Source organism: Pagrus pagrus (genome assembly GCF_965226575.1).
Source record: "Pagrus pagrus genome assembly, chromosome: 20".
NCBI classification, from domain to species: domain Eukaryota; kingdom Metazoa; phylum Chordata; class Actinopteri; order Spariformes; family Sparidae; genus Pagrus; species Pagrus pagrus.
Window position 1 is genome coordinate 7,591,691 of NC_140207.1, and position 16,100 is coordinate 7,607,790.

General features: G+C 40.7%; 1 long non-coding RNA gene across 1 annotated transcript in view; it reads right to left on the minus strand.

Annotated features, from left to right (window-relative positions):
• Window positions 1–1,155: 1,155 nt before the first annotated feature.
• The window catches only part of LOC311249472, a 120,944-nt gene continuing 105,999 nt past the window's right edge, over window positions 1,156–16,100 (minus strand). The window contains exon 3 of the long non-coding RNA XR_014621184.1: window positions 1,156–1,283. This is a non-coding gene — a long non-coding RNA (uncharacterized lncRNA). The remainder of the gene's footprint in view (window positions 1,284–16,100) is intronic.

A 16,100-nucleotide genomic window follows, 5' to 3' on the forward strand; every position in this document is an offset into this window, starting at 1 on the left:
TGTCCCACTTCCTCACAGCAATCTAAAGATGACACAGAGGGATAAGAAATACAGGCAGCTACCAATGAAAACAGGGCTTACATCCTTCAAGTGGAAGACTAATAATCCGAAGCAATAACTAATATTGATATTACAACTACTTGTCTAGTAATGTGCACCATCAAAGAACTTAAAAGTTTAATGTACAAACCATTTAGCTTTTTCAATATAACTTCAAGTAACTTCATAGTATTTTACAGTTGTAAGTATAAATATCAATCATTTAAATTGATGCCAATAGTAAATTTATGGACAGTTAGCTTAGCAACCTTATTAAATACTCAGTATTGTGGATGGTGGTGTCTTTTTTTCCCCACTAAACACAGTTCATAATAGCAAAGAATCGATTAAACGGCACCTTAAGCATCCAACTTTTCAATAGTTGTGTTATAACAAATAACATTTTTTATTACATTTTTATTACATGTTTCACATTTAGGCCCAATGTAATAAATGGGGGTAATTGCAATACATGAGCAATACTGTTTCTTTGCCTTGGACATGCAACTTTAGCTTCATTTAGCACAATTTCATGAATGCAACCATATGGGTTACGTTTTTTGTTCAGTGGCATCCTCTAGTGGCTGTAGTAAGTATTACGACTGCAAAGGAGGAAGTAAGGAGAAGTAGTATAAAGGTTAATAGTTAAGGAACTCTATAGTTGTTAGTTAAAAGTATTAGCACATCAGTAGCCTACATTTATTTACTTTAAACTTCCATTGTCACGTCAAACTGTAACTCAGAATTTAAAACATGTTCCTCTGAACAGAAACTCAGTCCTGCTTTGTGTTTAGCTTTGTTTGCTGTTCCCTCATTAGCTCTATTAGTTCCCTTAGGTGTAAACTATTAGTTCCCTTGAGCTGTTAGCTTCACTAGCCAAACAAACCACAGCTAAGAAACCTCTCACCCTGCAGATTTCAACAATAGTTTGTCGTTCACAAAGCATTATCAGGGAAAAAATAGGGTGCATCCATCCCCCATCAAGAGTGAGTCCACCAAGTCTTTTCAGATTTCAACATGTTTATTTTTTTTTGGTAGGCCTCGTGCTGACTAGCCAGTCTGTGATAGTAACTATAGTAACAGCTACAGTGCTCAGCTTTAGTCAAGGCTCAGCTCAGTTTATTACAATTTTACATTCACACATAAAAAAAAATCCCTTGGCTTCTTGTAGGCGTCTTGGGGAACTTCTCTTTTCGTCATCTTCTATCAGCCCTGGGATGACTGGATGCTGTTAGTCTCGAGCCCTGCACATAAGCAACACAGCGTTTTTGTGAAATTCAAAAGCATCTAAGTAAACCATGTACCCAAAGCACTCTGCTGAACCTGACATACAAAAGACTGTTTACATACACAGAGCTGCTCCCGCTAACAGTCAAGATACTAACCCTCTTAGACTGAGTCATACTGTTGCTTTTAGTGCACGAGAAAGGAAATGGTGATTCCAGTGTTAGCTTTGTAATCCTCTTGGCACTCAGACAAACAGACAGGGGCAGTAAGACTGAGCTCTTCCTCAAAAAACTCAAGTATGTCGATAGCTGGCGGTAAGATTTTTGGTATGCTTTCCTTCCCTGTATTTAGCTTCCAGGGAAAAAGTAAACATGTAGTTCAGTATTTTCCCCGAGAGCTCCATACCGTTCAATGCTCAATGCTGGAGTTCACTTTCCCAGAGAAGCTTGTTTTAAGCTGTGCATTGCTACAATATGCATATTGCATTAGAGGAGGTATTAAGAGATTTGTAACTAGGAGAAAACACGGATTTAGATTAGACGTTCTCTGAGCGACTGCTATTTATTTGAGAATGAACGGATATTCAATTTGCGAAGGCTCAGATATCAGGACGAATTAAAATCGATCTGATGAATTTTAATATATGGTGATGATATAACCTGCTATCTTTGTGTCTTTGATGCTACAGCTGACCTCAGCCACAGGACACGGCACTGAGCTCCAGTAGCTGGTTTCAACTCAGTTTTTAAGTTCTGTAAATATGCATCTATTGATTGAGCGTATGACATATTGCCTTACAAACAGGAAATCAAGGCAGACTTGTCGAAATAATAAAATTATAATGAGGGAGGATGGGAAAAATGCAAGCATAATGTTAAAGTCCATATAATTATGCACATATTGATAATTAGCTGCGTATTGTGCGCTGCTGTTGTTCTAACATACACAGGTCTGCTTACTTAACAATATGCTGAATTATTGGACATAAAAGTTTGGTATTATATTGTTAATATGATATGATAAAGTCATATTTACCCTGATTTTATGTGTGATTCAAACTTTAATTCAATTGTTTTATTAATGCAGTCTGATTATTATTATCTGTCTTACTGATTTCTTTGCAAAAGCTTTTCAGTGTATTTCTGTAGTGTTGTATTTGTGCATTTACTGAAGTAAATCATCTGAAAAACTTTCTCCACTGCTGACAAACATCTCAAAATCATAAATGAGCAGTGTGGGTGCTCTGGGGGAAGAGTTGCCCATATTAATCCACGAGAGCGATTCAAGGTCAAGGGCGGTGATCTCACAGTTGTGTAGCTGAGCGGAGAAAGCTTCAGCACAAATGTATCAAACCTGTCCTGTGTCCACAGAATAGAGTTCATCGAGTGTGAGCATTTCATGGATCTCTTTCCATTATCTGAAGGGTGAGGCTGAGATACAGCATCGCCCCCTATCAATTCCTACGAACATTTTGTTTAGTCAGGGCGAAATATAACAGCATAACCACGGCGTAGTCACGACAAGAGCAGCCTGGTTTCTGTGGCTTCACCAGGACCAAGTAGGCAATAAATTGTGCACATTATTTCCCCATTTTAACATTTGAGTGGAAATTAAACCCCACTAGCATCTTTATTAGACTTGGCGTAGACTCTCATCAATTTAAGATATATTCTGTCCAACACATCCTTTGAACTAAATGAAAAATGTAGGCGGTTATTCGTCTTTTGAATCGCCTTACATGAGCATTTTTTTTCAGGATTTAAGGTTTACTGATAAAATGCCTACTTGGTCAGGGGTGGAAGAAATATTCTGATCCTTTACTCAGGTAAAAGTGCTAATACCACGCTGTGAAAATGAAAACCTGCATTCAAAACCTCCAGTATCATTATGCAGGACAATGATATACAGTTTTTGGATTATATTACTGCTGCATTAATGTTGCATTATACTGCTCTAGTCTTTTAAAGGTTGCCTTTTTTAACTACTATTGGGGAGTTCAGTCTACAGCAATGCATCATATTCGATAAGATCATCATATATTTGCAGTGTATACCTTGAATTAGTGCTTGTACCAAGTTACATACCAACACCGGTGAAAGGGGCACTGTGCAGTTTTGAAGAAGAAATTCAAACTCAGAATTTGAATATTTGCAATATTAATGAGGTAATAATACAAACTCAGAAATGTATTTTTCCATAACTGAATAAACAAGATGTTGTCAGAGGGAAATAAGGTCCCCAGAACACTGCTTGAGGCTAGAAAGGTGGCAGGGTCCGCCACATAAAAAACAATGTAAAACAGTATGAAACTGGGTTGTCCTTTAAGGTCAGTTTGTTTATTTAGGCATAAAATCTTTTCTCTCCTAATTAAAATTTCTTGCCCAAAACTACATAGTGCACCTTTAAGTTAAGGTAAAGATTGTCGTCACTTTTACTAGAAAACAACGGTGACCTTTTTGTCTGTTTTTTTCCTTTATTATATCATCAATGTCCATTTGTGTCTTTCTAAGTATAGACAAAATATCATTAATTCCACAAACTCAAAAATCCCTCGAGGCTGAGTTAGGGAGGGAATGCGAACGTGGGTGTTTCCAAAAATCTCTGTTTCTGCCCGTCCGGACACAAACACAGAGTTTCTGAATATATTCACCCGCTTCCGTGACCTTAAACACCACTTGCCTGTGCACGAAACCCTGAGTTATGTTAAAATATACCCGTGTATGTGCGGACAGGGCAGGTGAATATATAGGTGAACCTCCTCCACAACTAATGAGCCGCTTTGTCAGCCTTACGTGAACATTTCCCATGTTAACATGCTGAAGTTTGTGTGTTTTATACAGAATGGATACATTTTGACATTATGGTGACATTTGGCTTCTGTGGCTTCAGCCTACACTTCTGCCGAGCTGCTCTTTATCAGCTTCACTTTAGCCTCTGCTCTCTCTCTTGAATGCTCTTCTTTCTTTTTTCCTCACTCCGACTCTCTCCTGCCTCCCTCTCCCTCTAAGTACAGCTGTCCATGACAGGGTCAGCGTTCCTCCGGGCACAGCTCTGTCTCTACCTCGCTGCTACTCTGATTGGCGCCATTGAAAACTGCATGAGTTGAAATTACAGCCTGTCCTTCGAATGAAATACATTTTGAAACCATCTTCTTAATTAAATTATAAAAGCTATGATTATGTTTGAGTAAAGGCTGCTCTGCATTAGTGCCAACTGTGTTTCAGTGGACCAGTGACAAGGATTGATGAGAAGCATAAATATGATGATGTAGCCAGCTCTGTGGGGAGGCGAATGACAAAACCTTTCATGGATTCATTCATCTAAATTTTTTATGTCGTTTTAATAAAAATGGCACAACTTTTTTTTTAAAGATCTTTTCTGCACAGTTTAAGTACAGCAGTGTTGATGGGTTTATCTTGTCAAAGTGCATCAGATAGTGAGCTGCTGCCTCTTGTCAGCGTTAATGAAATCATGAAATTTCAGTTAAAAGTCACATTTTCTTGTGCTTTTCAACCCAAAATCCTGCTGCGTCATTGTTTGACGAGTTGGGACTGACACTCAAAAGTCAACTTTTCTAACAAATACTGTGTATATTTTGTGTATATTAAGCCAAGGGATACTAATGTATATTTTTATCTCAAGCATTTAGATTCTTTAATAGAAATTGTTGGGGCAAAATCTGGTCATTAAGTTCAAAACATGGCATTTACTAAAAGATCCAAAAACATGTAGTTCTGCTGCATTTAAAGTGACAGAGGTACAGTACTAGTACTGCATCAAAATGTCTAAAACCTACTCGATCTTATATATTTTGTTTGAGTTGTTTATCCAGCAGCGTTTATACCCAGAAAAATCGACAAGTTTACTCAAAATAATGGTGAGCTTTGTTTGGTCGCTAGTGCTACTTCTGGGCTCGGGAAGTCGGCGAACGCGACTAAAATTAAGGTGATTAAAACTTTATAACAATACCTCGTCTGTGAAGATTCGTGCCTGAGTCCCATCAGCATCATCTCTAACAGACACATAACAATACGTTAGCTGTAAGCTAGCGAGCAACAACCAAGGGTGTATGTGTCTGTGAGTTTGGATTCAGTAATGCTGTTGTGTAGTAGAGTACAGTTCTGGTCCAGCTCCAGTCTGCAGCATTACAGAGAGCATAAACACCCGACAATGGGGGGTCTCCTCTGCAAATCGCTGCTGCAGTCAGGTTAGTAAACAGGAGTGAAGATAAGTTCACTTTTAAATCCTAAAAGTTCAAAAGTAATCTCTGAGCTCTGGATCAGAGCAGAATCTGATGTGACTCTGGGTGTTTATTCCTCCAGAAGGTCTGTCTCTGCACCTCGGCAAAACTAGGCTACTTAATACTTCTCTACTACATTTTCAAAGCCAATATTGCATTCATCATTTATTAGACAACATTAGTCGCTTTGCAGATTCATATTGTTACCACAAAATACAAATCCAACTAATAAACTGAGGTGAATTATTATGGATTAAGCCAACCCAGCAGTATAGTTATAATTAGCTCCACCATTACCAGCTGCAAGTCAAAGATCTGAGTACTTCTTCAAACAGTTTGCATTTGCAAATCCACTCGCTGCAGTACTTGAGAACATCCAGCTAATCAATGCACAGCACCAGACTGATCAAAGCACAGAGGTATTAGGCTTAGTACATACACAGGTTTAGACAGCTGAAAACCCTCGAATTGTTCGCAGTGCTGAGGATAAAACAAACCAAACATTGACAAAAATGACCTACTCTTTTGTTTCTACACAGGCAAAAGAGTTACATCAATCATTATGCAGTTGTAACCGATGTGTCCAAGTCCGAGATGTCAGAAGAACCAGACTTCCAGCTCTGTTTTGAGAATCCACTCCATGAGCTAATCCTTGGATTGCTGAGCAGTGCTGAGAATGCAGAAGAATTCAAAACATACCACAGTCTTCATGCTTAGCATTCGCATTCAGGAGGATGCCACCACAGCGCCCCAACTGTGTCAGTGTGTTTGTAGATTATTGAACATTTGCATAAAAATAAATATGGCTGCGCACGCAAAGCCGGCTATTTTCCCTTCACATGAGGGATCATCCCGGAGCCACGGCAAATCCTGAGCTTTGTTCATTGACCCTGTGGGGTCAATTACGTCTGCTGCGAGAAGACACGCAGAGCGCCTCAGGTTCACGAGACCGTAGTGTTGGCACGTTGATCGATGGCGGGGATGCTTATCAGCCGCAGTGTGTTACAGACACCTAATTGCAATTGATCCCTTTTGCTGTACCATTAATTGTAAATCCTCGCTCAATCACAAACTCCACACTACACATGTTGTACTCCAAAACTAAAACTTCATTCATCAGTGGGCTCTAGATTGGTTTTCAATACAGGAGTGCCACGGCAGACAGCTCCAGAGCTAAGAGACACACTGTCTTGCTCGGAGCGTCGAGCTTCACTCTGCTGTGTGCGGCGCCTGGATGGTTTAAAGGTCAAGGTTGGTAGTTAACAGCTGACTGCTCTCATGTCAGCACACTGACTGCGGGTGTCAGATCACCAACAAGAAAACCAAATCAAATGTAACAAAATTAATGTTTTTATTCTTTTTTAGCAACACCAGGGAGTCTAAGAGAGTTAGGCAGTCGATTACTTTGGTCCAGACTGAGAAATCTCAAGAAGTATTTGAAGGATTGCCATGAAAGTCTGTACATTCATGATCACGGACAGAGGACTAATCCTTGAATTTGGCAATCCACTGTCTTTTCCTCTGGCACCCGCATGAGGTTGACATTTATGGTTTTAAATTAAATGTCTTGACAACTATTGGATGGATTGCCATGATATTTGGTAAAAACGTTCACGGCCCCGCAGGATGAATGTGACTTTTCATCTAGCTCTGTCATTTGGTAAAAAAAAAGAAATCTATTTTAACTCTTATTATGAATATGATGGAAATATTCCCAGGTGTCCTCAAAGAAAACACCCAGTTTGCTCTCCACAAAAGTGACTGGAAACGTCCGATAGCATTAGCATGTTAGCACTGTGAGTATGTTGGAATGTTATGCTGCTTTTAATTTGAGAAATTAGCAATTGTTAGCATGATAACACTCTGAACTATGATGGTGTACACTATGCCTGGTAAATCAGTGTTATTCTCATTGTGAGCATGTTAGCAAGTCGTTGTTAGCATTTAGCTCAAAGAGCCACATAAGAAGCCTGTGCTAGCAGCTCTGTGATGCTGAGACGCTTGTCTTGTTACCCTAGCCACTAGGTAGAGGCTATACAAACATCAGGCCTACTGTATATTTGTCTTACGTATGAATATGTGCAGCAGGTAAAATGAGTCACACATAATGTGAATAAACAATTAATTAGTGCAAGTTTTTCTTGCTTTCAAACACAAGTTATTTGCCACATCATGCAAACATCTTTCAAGACAGTCTTTTTTTTTATTCCCCTAAGCTCCATGTGCCGCGCTATAAACACCTTCACCCAGCGCAAACACTTCTCCAGAGTTTTACTGGAATAAACATACAGTGATACCAGACAGGGCGACAGGAAATGTGGAACTATGAGGCCAACAGCTATGAAACCGCTTCTTTGCCCCCTGGCAACAGAGTGTACATAACTAAACAGCAGATTCTCAGCTGCAAAGAGAGAGGCTTGCCCAAAGGATAAACTCCTCCAGGAAGCCTTGAAAGAAATTGGTTATTAAATAAGGTAGACCGGAGATAAAGATGTCAGCAGTAATAATGCTTTTCATTTTGACTCTGATCTTATTTGTTCAGAGGGGAGGGTGAGCCGTGCAGTCTCACCGAGTTGACATAAGGGTTTCTCCCACTGCTGAGAGACTGATCTGTCAGCAGATACATGGCTACGCTGTCTTTGTCGCCCTGCCCTGGTGAGGACAAACTAATATAGTGGAACTGCAGAGGTGGCAATTTCTCACTTAATACTCCATACATACACACAGACGGGCGCGAACACAGGCACTAACAGTCACTGCTGATGTATACAGGCTGAGGTGGTTACACTGAGTGTCCCACATGTCCCTGTGGTGAACTGAAATGATGGGACACGCTGCACAGTAGACTCCGACCATTTGGTCATCCTTCTGTGAACAACCCAGAGCTCAGCATGGCTCTCTTTTCTGTTATTGTCATACAACATGTTTCTATATTCGCACAAAGCGAGTATATATGAGCTAAGGAGCAGCCGGATGGCCAGAAGAAATGTTAGCTGTCAAGTTACAACTGAATTTTTTCTTCATGTTGCAACTTTTGATTATTGAGGGAGAATTGTATGTTTCCCTCTTGTCGCAACACTGTGCTGGTAAGGTTTACACACAAGAACAACTTGGTTAGGGTTAGGAGAAAAATCATAAAATACATGTCTTGGCCACCACAATCATGGGTGGAGACGGTTCAACCACTGGTGAAAGATAGCCAGTTTTGCTCTCCACAAAAGCAGCTTGAGATGTCCCCAGGTGTCCTTTAAAAATATCCATTGGTGTGACTCAAACTATGGTCGGCCATTTGACAGCCTTGTTTGCTTGTGATAACACCACCACCATCCCCTCCACCTGGAAATATCCCCAGGTCTCCTTAAGAAAACACCCGGCATTGCTCTCCACGAAAACGGCTGGAAATGTCCGCAGGTCTCCTTCAAACACCTGGTTCTGACGCCACAGAAGCAGCTTGAAATGTCCCCAGGTGTCCTTAAAAATATCCATTGGTGTGACTCGAACTGTGGTCGGCCATTTGACAGCCTTGTTAGCTTGTGATAACACTACCACCATCCCCTCCACTTGGAAATATCCGCAGGTCTTGCATTGCTCTCCACAAAAACGGCTGGAAATGTAAAAACACCTGGTTTTGCCGGAATAAAAGCTTGAAATGTCCTCCTCAGGTGTCCTTAAAAATATCCAGTGGTGTGACTCAAACTGTCGGCCAAATATACCCAGGTCTCCTTAGGAAAACACCCGGCATTGCTCTCCACGAAAACGGCTGGAAATGTTTGCAGGTCTCCTTTAAAACATAAGCCATTATATTCTGGCAACTAGGCTGTAAGGAGAGAATAAGGCAGAATAAAGAAACAAACACAATAAAGTGATACAACTTCTAAAATATAATGAATACTGTGTGTTAGATAAACACACAACATAAAAGGACACAATGGAAATCACCTGGAGACACAATTACTTGGGGAAGAAACTAATTAAAGAGATCAAAATAATTAAGAACATTTACATAATTGTTGTTGAAGTTCTTCGGGAAAGTGCACAAACAGGAACACGTCGACGAGGAGAGTCCAACAAGAGAAGGTTTTATTGCTAATTGCAGTTCAGCTCTGACAAACCACAATCCCTCAGCCTTTTATAAGAGGGAGAATGGTCAGCAGGTCCATTAGCATTTATAATTGCTAAACGGTGAAGACCAAACCACATCTGCTCAATCTGACCTTACAAGGAAACATGCCTCTACTGCAGATGTAGCAGTCCAGTATTTGAGTTTATCAGTGTAGTGGGTCCATCTAGGATAAACTAATGCAGGCCTGTACAGCAGGCCCGCAGTAAATCCTGCCTTCATGAAGGTTATAATGATTTGTTTTTGTTTACTGAGGTGCCGACTCCACTTCAGGGTCATTTTCAAGGCTGTGGTTTGTGCTGCTGTTGAATCGTATATTGTGTTATACTGACAGCTGTTTCTCATGTTATGGACCTGTGCTATAGGACGATAGCTGCCACAAAAGTGTATAACTCCTCTCTGGCTGCTCTTTTCCCCCGTGGAGGATTTCAAGAGTCACTCGAAACACACTTTAACTCGTTGGCCTTTAGCTGTGCCTCACCCGACCTGCTCCTGTGTTACCTCTGTTAAACCTCCGCTGTCTCCGTGTGCACCGGCTGATCTTGTTTTATCTTGTTTTGGCTCGTAACATTAACATTAAGCCTCCAGTAACGAGCGACATATAAGCCATAATATAAAATAACAATTTATGAAGTAAATTGGCACTCAGTAGACAGCATACCTCTGCCAGGCCCCAACAGTCCCCTTCTAATTTAACACCTCTACACCAAGATCTTTATTCTACCAGCCCCCTAAATATGCCTGATGTTTAAAAAATCAAGATCCATGCATTATTCCCTGAGAAATTAGCGTAAATGTTAAAAAAAGCCCTTTCTTGCAACGTTATAGAAAGTGAGAAAAAAATTCCTGGATCCATCCCTTCATCCAGAACTGCACCAACAAGTAATGAGGTCTATTCTGGGCCGAGACCCGTCCTCCGCTCACGTTTTCTTGTACGGTCTATTGGAGGGCTCCTGATTCGACCTGCTTCAGATCTGCCCTTAACTAATTGTGTAAGTATAAATTATTTCCTGCAGATAGTACACAGCCTTAAAAGATAAATCTTGTATAAAGAAATTGTCCTAACTGGGGCAGAGACAAACTTTGGTCATTTAGCTGTGGCAGGTTTAACTAAACTAATAAGATTACTTCTGCCTCTGGAGCAGCTTCTGCCTCTGAGAAATGTTTGTATAACTAAAACTCCAATTTGCTCGATGCAAATAAACCCCCGCTCATTGTCTCTTCAGGCCTCCCTCAGCCTCCGTCCTCCTCCCAACCAAAAGTAATTTCTCTTGCCGCTCCCCTGCCACTTGATCATGCAAATCAATACAGGCTAAAAATGCTTTAAAGAGGGAAACTATGAAGATGAAAGCAATACTCAAAATCTAACATATTTCTCCGTGCGACTAATACTCACTTCTTATGTCTGAGTTTTGCACTCGTGACGCAGGATACCGCCGGGGCGCCCTGAAGAGGAATTTTGTGCAGGATTCTCGCTGACTTCTTTAAAAGTCGTGCGTTCTTTACAGGCTTTGTTTGTGAGAAGTGACAACTGGTAGGAGTGTGTAGTAAGTAATTAGTAGCCACACCAGCGATGAGAAAAACAATCATCTTTCATTAGACACACTTGTCAATTTAGGAGCATGCTGGCGCAGCTAATTTGGAGTATGAATAAAAACTAGGCTTGTTAAGTGTTAGTCAGTAATTAATTCTTACTAGCTTACAGTCTGTTGCACACGAGGCATCAGATTAAATCAAGTCGAGAGTAAAGAGAAAAGGGTTGGACGTGCTCTTGGTGTGCGAGGGGTTGTGTTCAAATGCTCCAAAAATATTGAATTGGAAATCGTGCACTGCCTCGTTTTTTCTTCGTGTGCTCTTTTCCCGGCCTCTTCTCAGGAAAAATGAATGTCACAGCAGGTACGGTAAATCCTGGTAACACAAATGTAGGTCTTGTTTATTAGGAAATCATTAGTTTTGCATGATACTTAGCGTAGCCTCCAGCTCTCAGCTCATTATCAAGGTATGACAGACTCCGCACCACCCTCCTTCGGAGCGAAAATCTCTCAACGATAGGTCTTAGGACATCACAAGCAATTTGCAATGTTTTTCCATCAGCTACAGCTCTATTTACAGGTTGTCAGAGACAATAGAACTTAATTAAAAAGAACACAGTTATCAACCTCATTACGGACGTGAATTTAGGCAAGTCAACTCAGGCATCTCATTTAATTAACTAGCCCTTACAAAGCAGCTTAGCACGGCCGAAAATGACTCTATTTTTCGCTGCTTTCCACTCTTTCACCCCCTCCATGTGCAAAAACACACAACGGATGCATCATTGTTTCAGGTTTCTTTGCTGCATCTCAAGGTTATACACGCTTTTACCTGTTTGCTGTGCTGTGGATTATCATTCTTCCACCGTTGGACATTTGGCTAGAAAGAAAAAACAACTTGATACTTGATACAACTTATACATATCTAATTAAAATCTTTTTCTTCTGGTGAGGTTAATCTAAATCGTAGGTGTGAATGAGAGCGTGAATGGTTGTTTATCCTTATACATCAGCCCCGTGACCCTGCAAAGGATACGCGGTTACAGATAATTGATGGATGTTTTTAAAAAGACCCAACAGTAAACAAAAAGAGAAAGGAAGAAAAAAAAACCTTGGGAGTGTTTATACATGATTTCAAGACTGTTACATCATTTTGTGGCAATGAACTGAGTACACGAGAAGATATTTCTCAGCATAACAAAAAGAAATGCCCTGATGGTGGCGCTACAGAAAAAGTTACAGTATCACCAAAGTCCCCTGGATTCATTGTGTTGGCACCAGGAATGCCTCTACCAAATTTCACGGCAATCCATCCAACAGTTGTTGAGATATTTCTGTCCCGAGTGCAACACAGACCAACATTGCCCCCGCTCGTATTAATGTATAAATGAACTTATAAACTGAGACTTGGCATGTGGCTGAGAAACTGGATCCATCGCTCAGAAAGACCCAGCTGCTCAGCTTGTTAACCTTGACTTGGCCTGCCAATAAAACCTAAAAACACCTTCACCACGGATGCACATGACCTTTCGAAAGCTTGTACTTCTGCATGACATTTCATTTAGCATCTACTCACTGTATTAGTTTTGGTCTGTAACCGCATCATATGCCAGCATGGCTAATTCCTCTCACGCATTAAGGCACGCTGGATAAACCGCCCTTATTGATTAAAGGGTGTTTTCAAACCTGGTTGCTCTCAGTTCTTCCCTCTTGAATTAATCAATGCTCTCACCTCAGTAGGACACTGAGGTGACGCTGGTAACACAACCCAGTCAATGGGCCCCCCCTGCTCGTTGACCAGCATTCACCTCATTGAACCTGCCACAAGCGCTTAGACAAAAAAAAAAAAAAGAAGATGTGAAGATTGAAACAAAGACGCAAGACTGGGAGTACATTACACCCAGGCCTTTTTAATTACACATCCCCAAATAATAATCCTCAGATCCCAGAACTCATTCAGCTTTGTTCTCAGCTATCAGTTTAGTCTGTGCCTAACCTTGAGTCACTGTAATTATACATTAGGTTCCTATGAAGGGGCCCAGCGGCATAGTCTGGCTGCTGAAATGTGGGTCGTGAGTGTTTTGTGTTCTTTTCTTTAATCTAAAATATATTTAAGGGAGACAGGGGCCAGACAGGACACAGCTCTACATCACCCAGTGGGGTGCCTGTCTGCTGTAGCCACAGGGTCCGGTTGGATGATTTATACCACAATACCAACGGCTGTGATGGTAATATACTACAGGTAATTGAAAAGAAAATTGAATTAGGTCAACAGAAGCAGTGACAGTCATTGGATGTCACACAAAGGCTTTACAACTACAACATCATTCTGCCACGCTGGCCCCATTAAGCATCACGCTGCCAATTCTAATATCAGCGGACTAGATAATTGTCGCCATATTTCACTTAGACTTAACACACCCTGAAACTGTAGCTCGGCCTATTGTGATACATGTACCGCAGCACTGATAAGGTTCTGTACAAGTTGTCTAGTTGTATAACATGAGATAAGACCTTATCTCGAGTCGCCCTCTCCAGCTGTTTGGGTGGTATCCTCGGGGGAAGTAGCATGGGAAGTACGTGAACTGTCATGTCAAGCACTGACATCGTGACAGGGGCCAGTACCCCCTCCCCCACTCGGAAACTGATTGGCAACCCCTACCAGAGTCAGAAGGTAAATGGTAGTTGGCTTGCTAATATCATGAATTGATTGCTGGTTACAGGCCTGGAGGGCCTGGACCAGAGCCTAGCAGAGACTGTTTGTTAATGTGTTGTTGTTGGAAAGTCAAACAACTACAAAGACAACAAAGAGATGCAAAATGACCACAGTGAGAAACAAAACGACTGCAGAAATGCACAAAACTATGACAAGAGCTGCAAAAGGAGATGCAAAAAAGGACACAAAAGAAGATACAAAATGAGTTCAATCAGAACAACTAAAAAGATAGACAAAACGACTACAAAAACACACAAATGATGACACAAAATGAGACGCAACGTAACTACAAAGAGACACTAATTGACAACGGACTTGCAAGGAGAAACAAAATGACTACAAAGAGATGCAAAATGATCACCAGAGGGACAAAACGAGATATAAGAAAGGACACAAAATGACTGCAAAGAGACACAAATGATGATACACAATGTGACTACAAAGACAAAGTTAATGACCACAGACATGCAAACAGCTACAAAGACAAGAAACTGACTACAAAGAGATGCCAAATGATCAAAGACAGACAAAATGAGATACAAAAAAGGACATAAATGCTGCACCAAATGACTACACAAACATGCAAAATAAGACAGAGACACAAAATGACTAAAGAGAGACATAGAGTGACTACAAACAGATAAACAAAACAACTACAAACAGATGCAAAATGACTACAAAGACACACAGAATGAGTACACAGGCAAAACAAAACAACTACAAAGAGAAACAAAACTACAAAGAGAAACAAAACAACTACAAAGAGAAGCAAAACAACTACAAAGAGAAATAAAACAACCACAAAGAAATAAAACAACTAAAAAGAGAAGTAACACAATCAAAAGAGGGACCAACTGAGATACAAAAAGGACACAAAATGAGATGAAAAATAAGTGCAGACACAAAATGAAAAACAAAACATGCACAGATGCAAATGATGACACAAAATGAGACGCAATGTGACTACAAACACACTAAATGACCCCAGACATGCAAAACAACCACAAAGAGAAGAAAAATCAATACCAATGGATGTTTATTAAGCACAAAGAAACACAAACTGACAACAAAGGGACACAAAACTGTGACTATGACAATGTGTGTTTCTTTTAGTGTCTTCCTTTTAATATAGAGTAGAGGGCCTTTTTACATGTCTGGGTCTCGGGGCCTGTTTACTCTGGAGCATATCTGTGCCTGTAGGTTATTTGAAGTTATAAATAGCTGCTACATATCGACATTATTTCATATTAGTGCTGCATAGATTCATCACCTGCCTCCTGATGGTCTACACCCTTTACTCTTGGCTGATCGGGATTGTCGAGTACAGTCGAGCAGGTAAACTACCCGATGGACACTCTCAGCAGCCTCCCCAGTGCATTCATGTTGGTAAACAGTTTGAAGTTGTTTATTTGGTATTACTTATTACACTGAACAAACACTGTAAATAGTAATGATGCACAGTTTATTACTGTCATGAGCCTTTCTCTTTAAACTAATTTGCCCCCCCCCCTTCTTTAAACCTATATTTTCCATAAGAGTGCGCGTGAATCATGGTGTGCTAAGTGCGCTCCTCTTCCGTTTCAAAGAATTAATACTAATCTAACACTTTGCATGTATAAAATGCCACCGAGAATGTTTGCGGTTAAACGAAGGCGGCGAGCCATAATTCACTCTAACCATCTCTAATGACACACAATGTAATTGACAGATAACGGAATTAATTAATTTGGATTTGCCGCGACACCTTTGTGGCTCTGAAGTCACTTGTTTACTCGAATTAAGCCGCTTTGTTGATGCATAGCCGCAGGACCTTTTTAAGTGCAATGGAGACGGCCGTGAGCGGGGTGTGAAATGAGGGGAAAAACACTGTCCAGACCGCGGTGCACTCGGTGGGGGGGGGGAACATAAGATGTCTGGCGGGGCTCCAGGTTTTGCCTTTTAGTTACGGCGCTGTCACAACTTGTTTACAGGCGTCTGTACACTTTACTGTAATCGTCCTGTGAGGTATAGGTACGAAGGTTTTAGCTTGAATTACTGAGCAGTGAGGCATGAATTCAAAAAAAGTTTATTTCCCTGTGCTAAATATGCCTTTCACAATCCTTTGCTACAACATGACTGCCTAACTAAACATAATTTTAAAGCAGTTTCCAGGACTTCAAGGCTTCTCTAGGATACGGTCCCACTGTGTGAAATAAAAGCGAAATGTGTTATTTCACTCGCGCACAC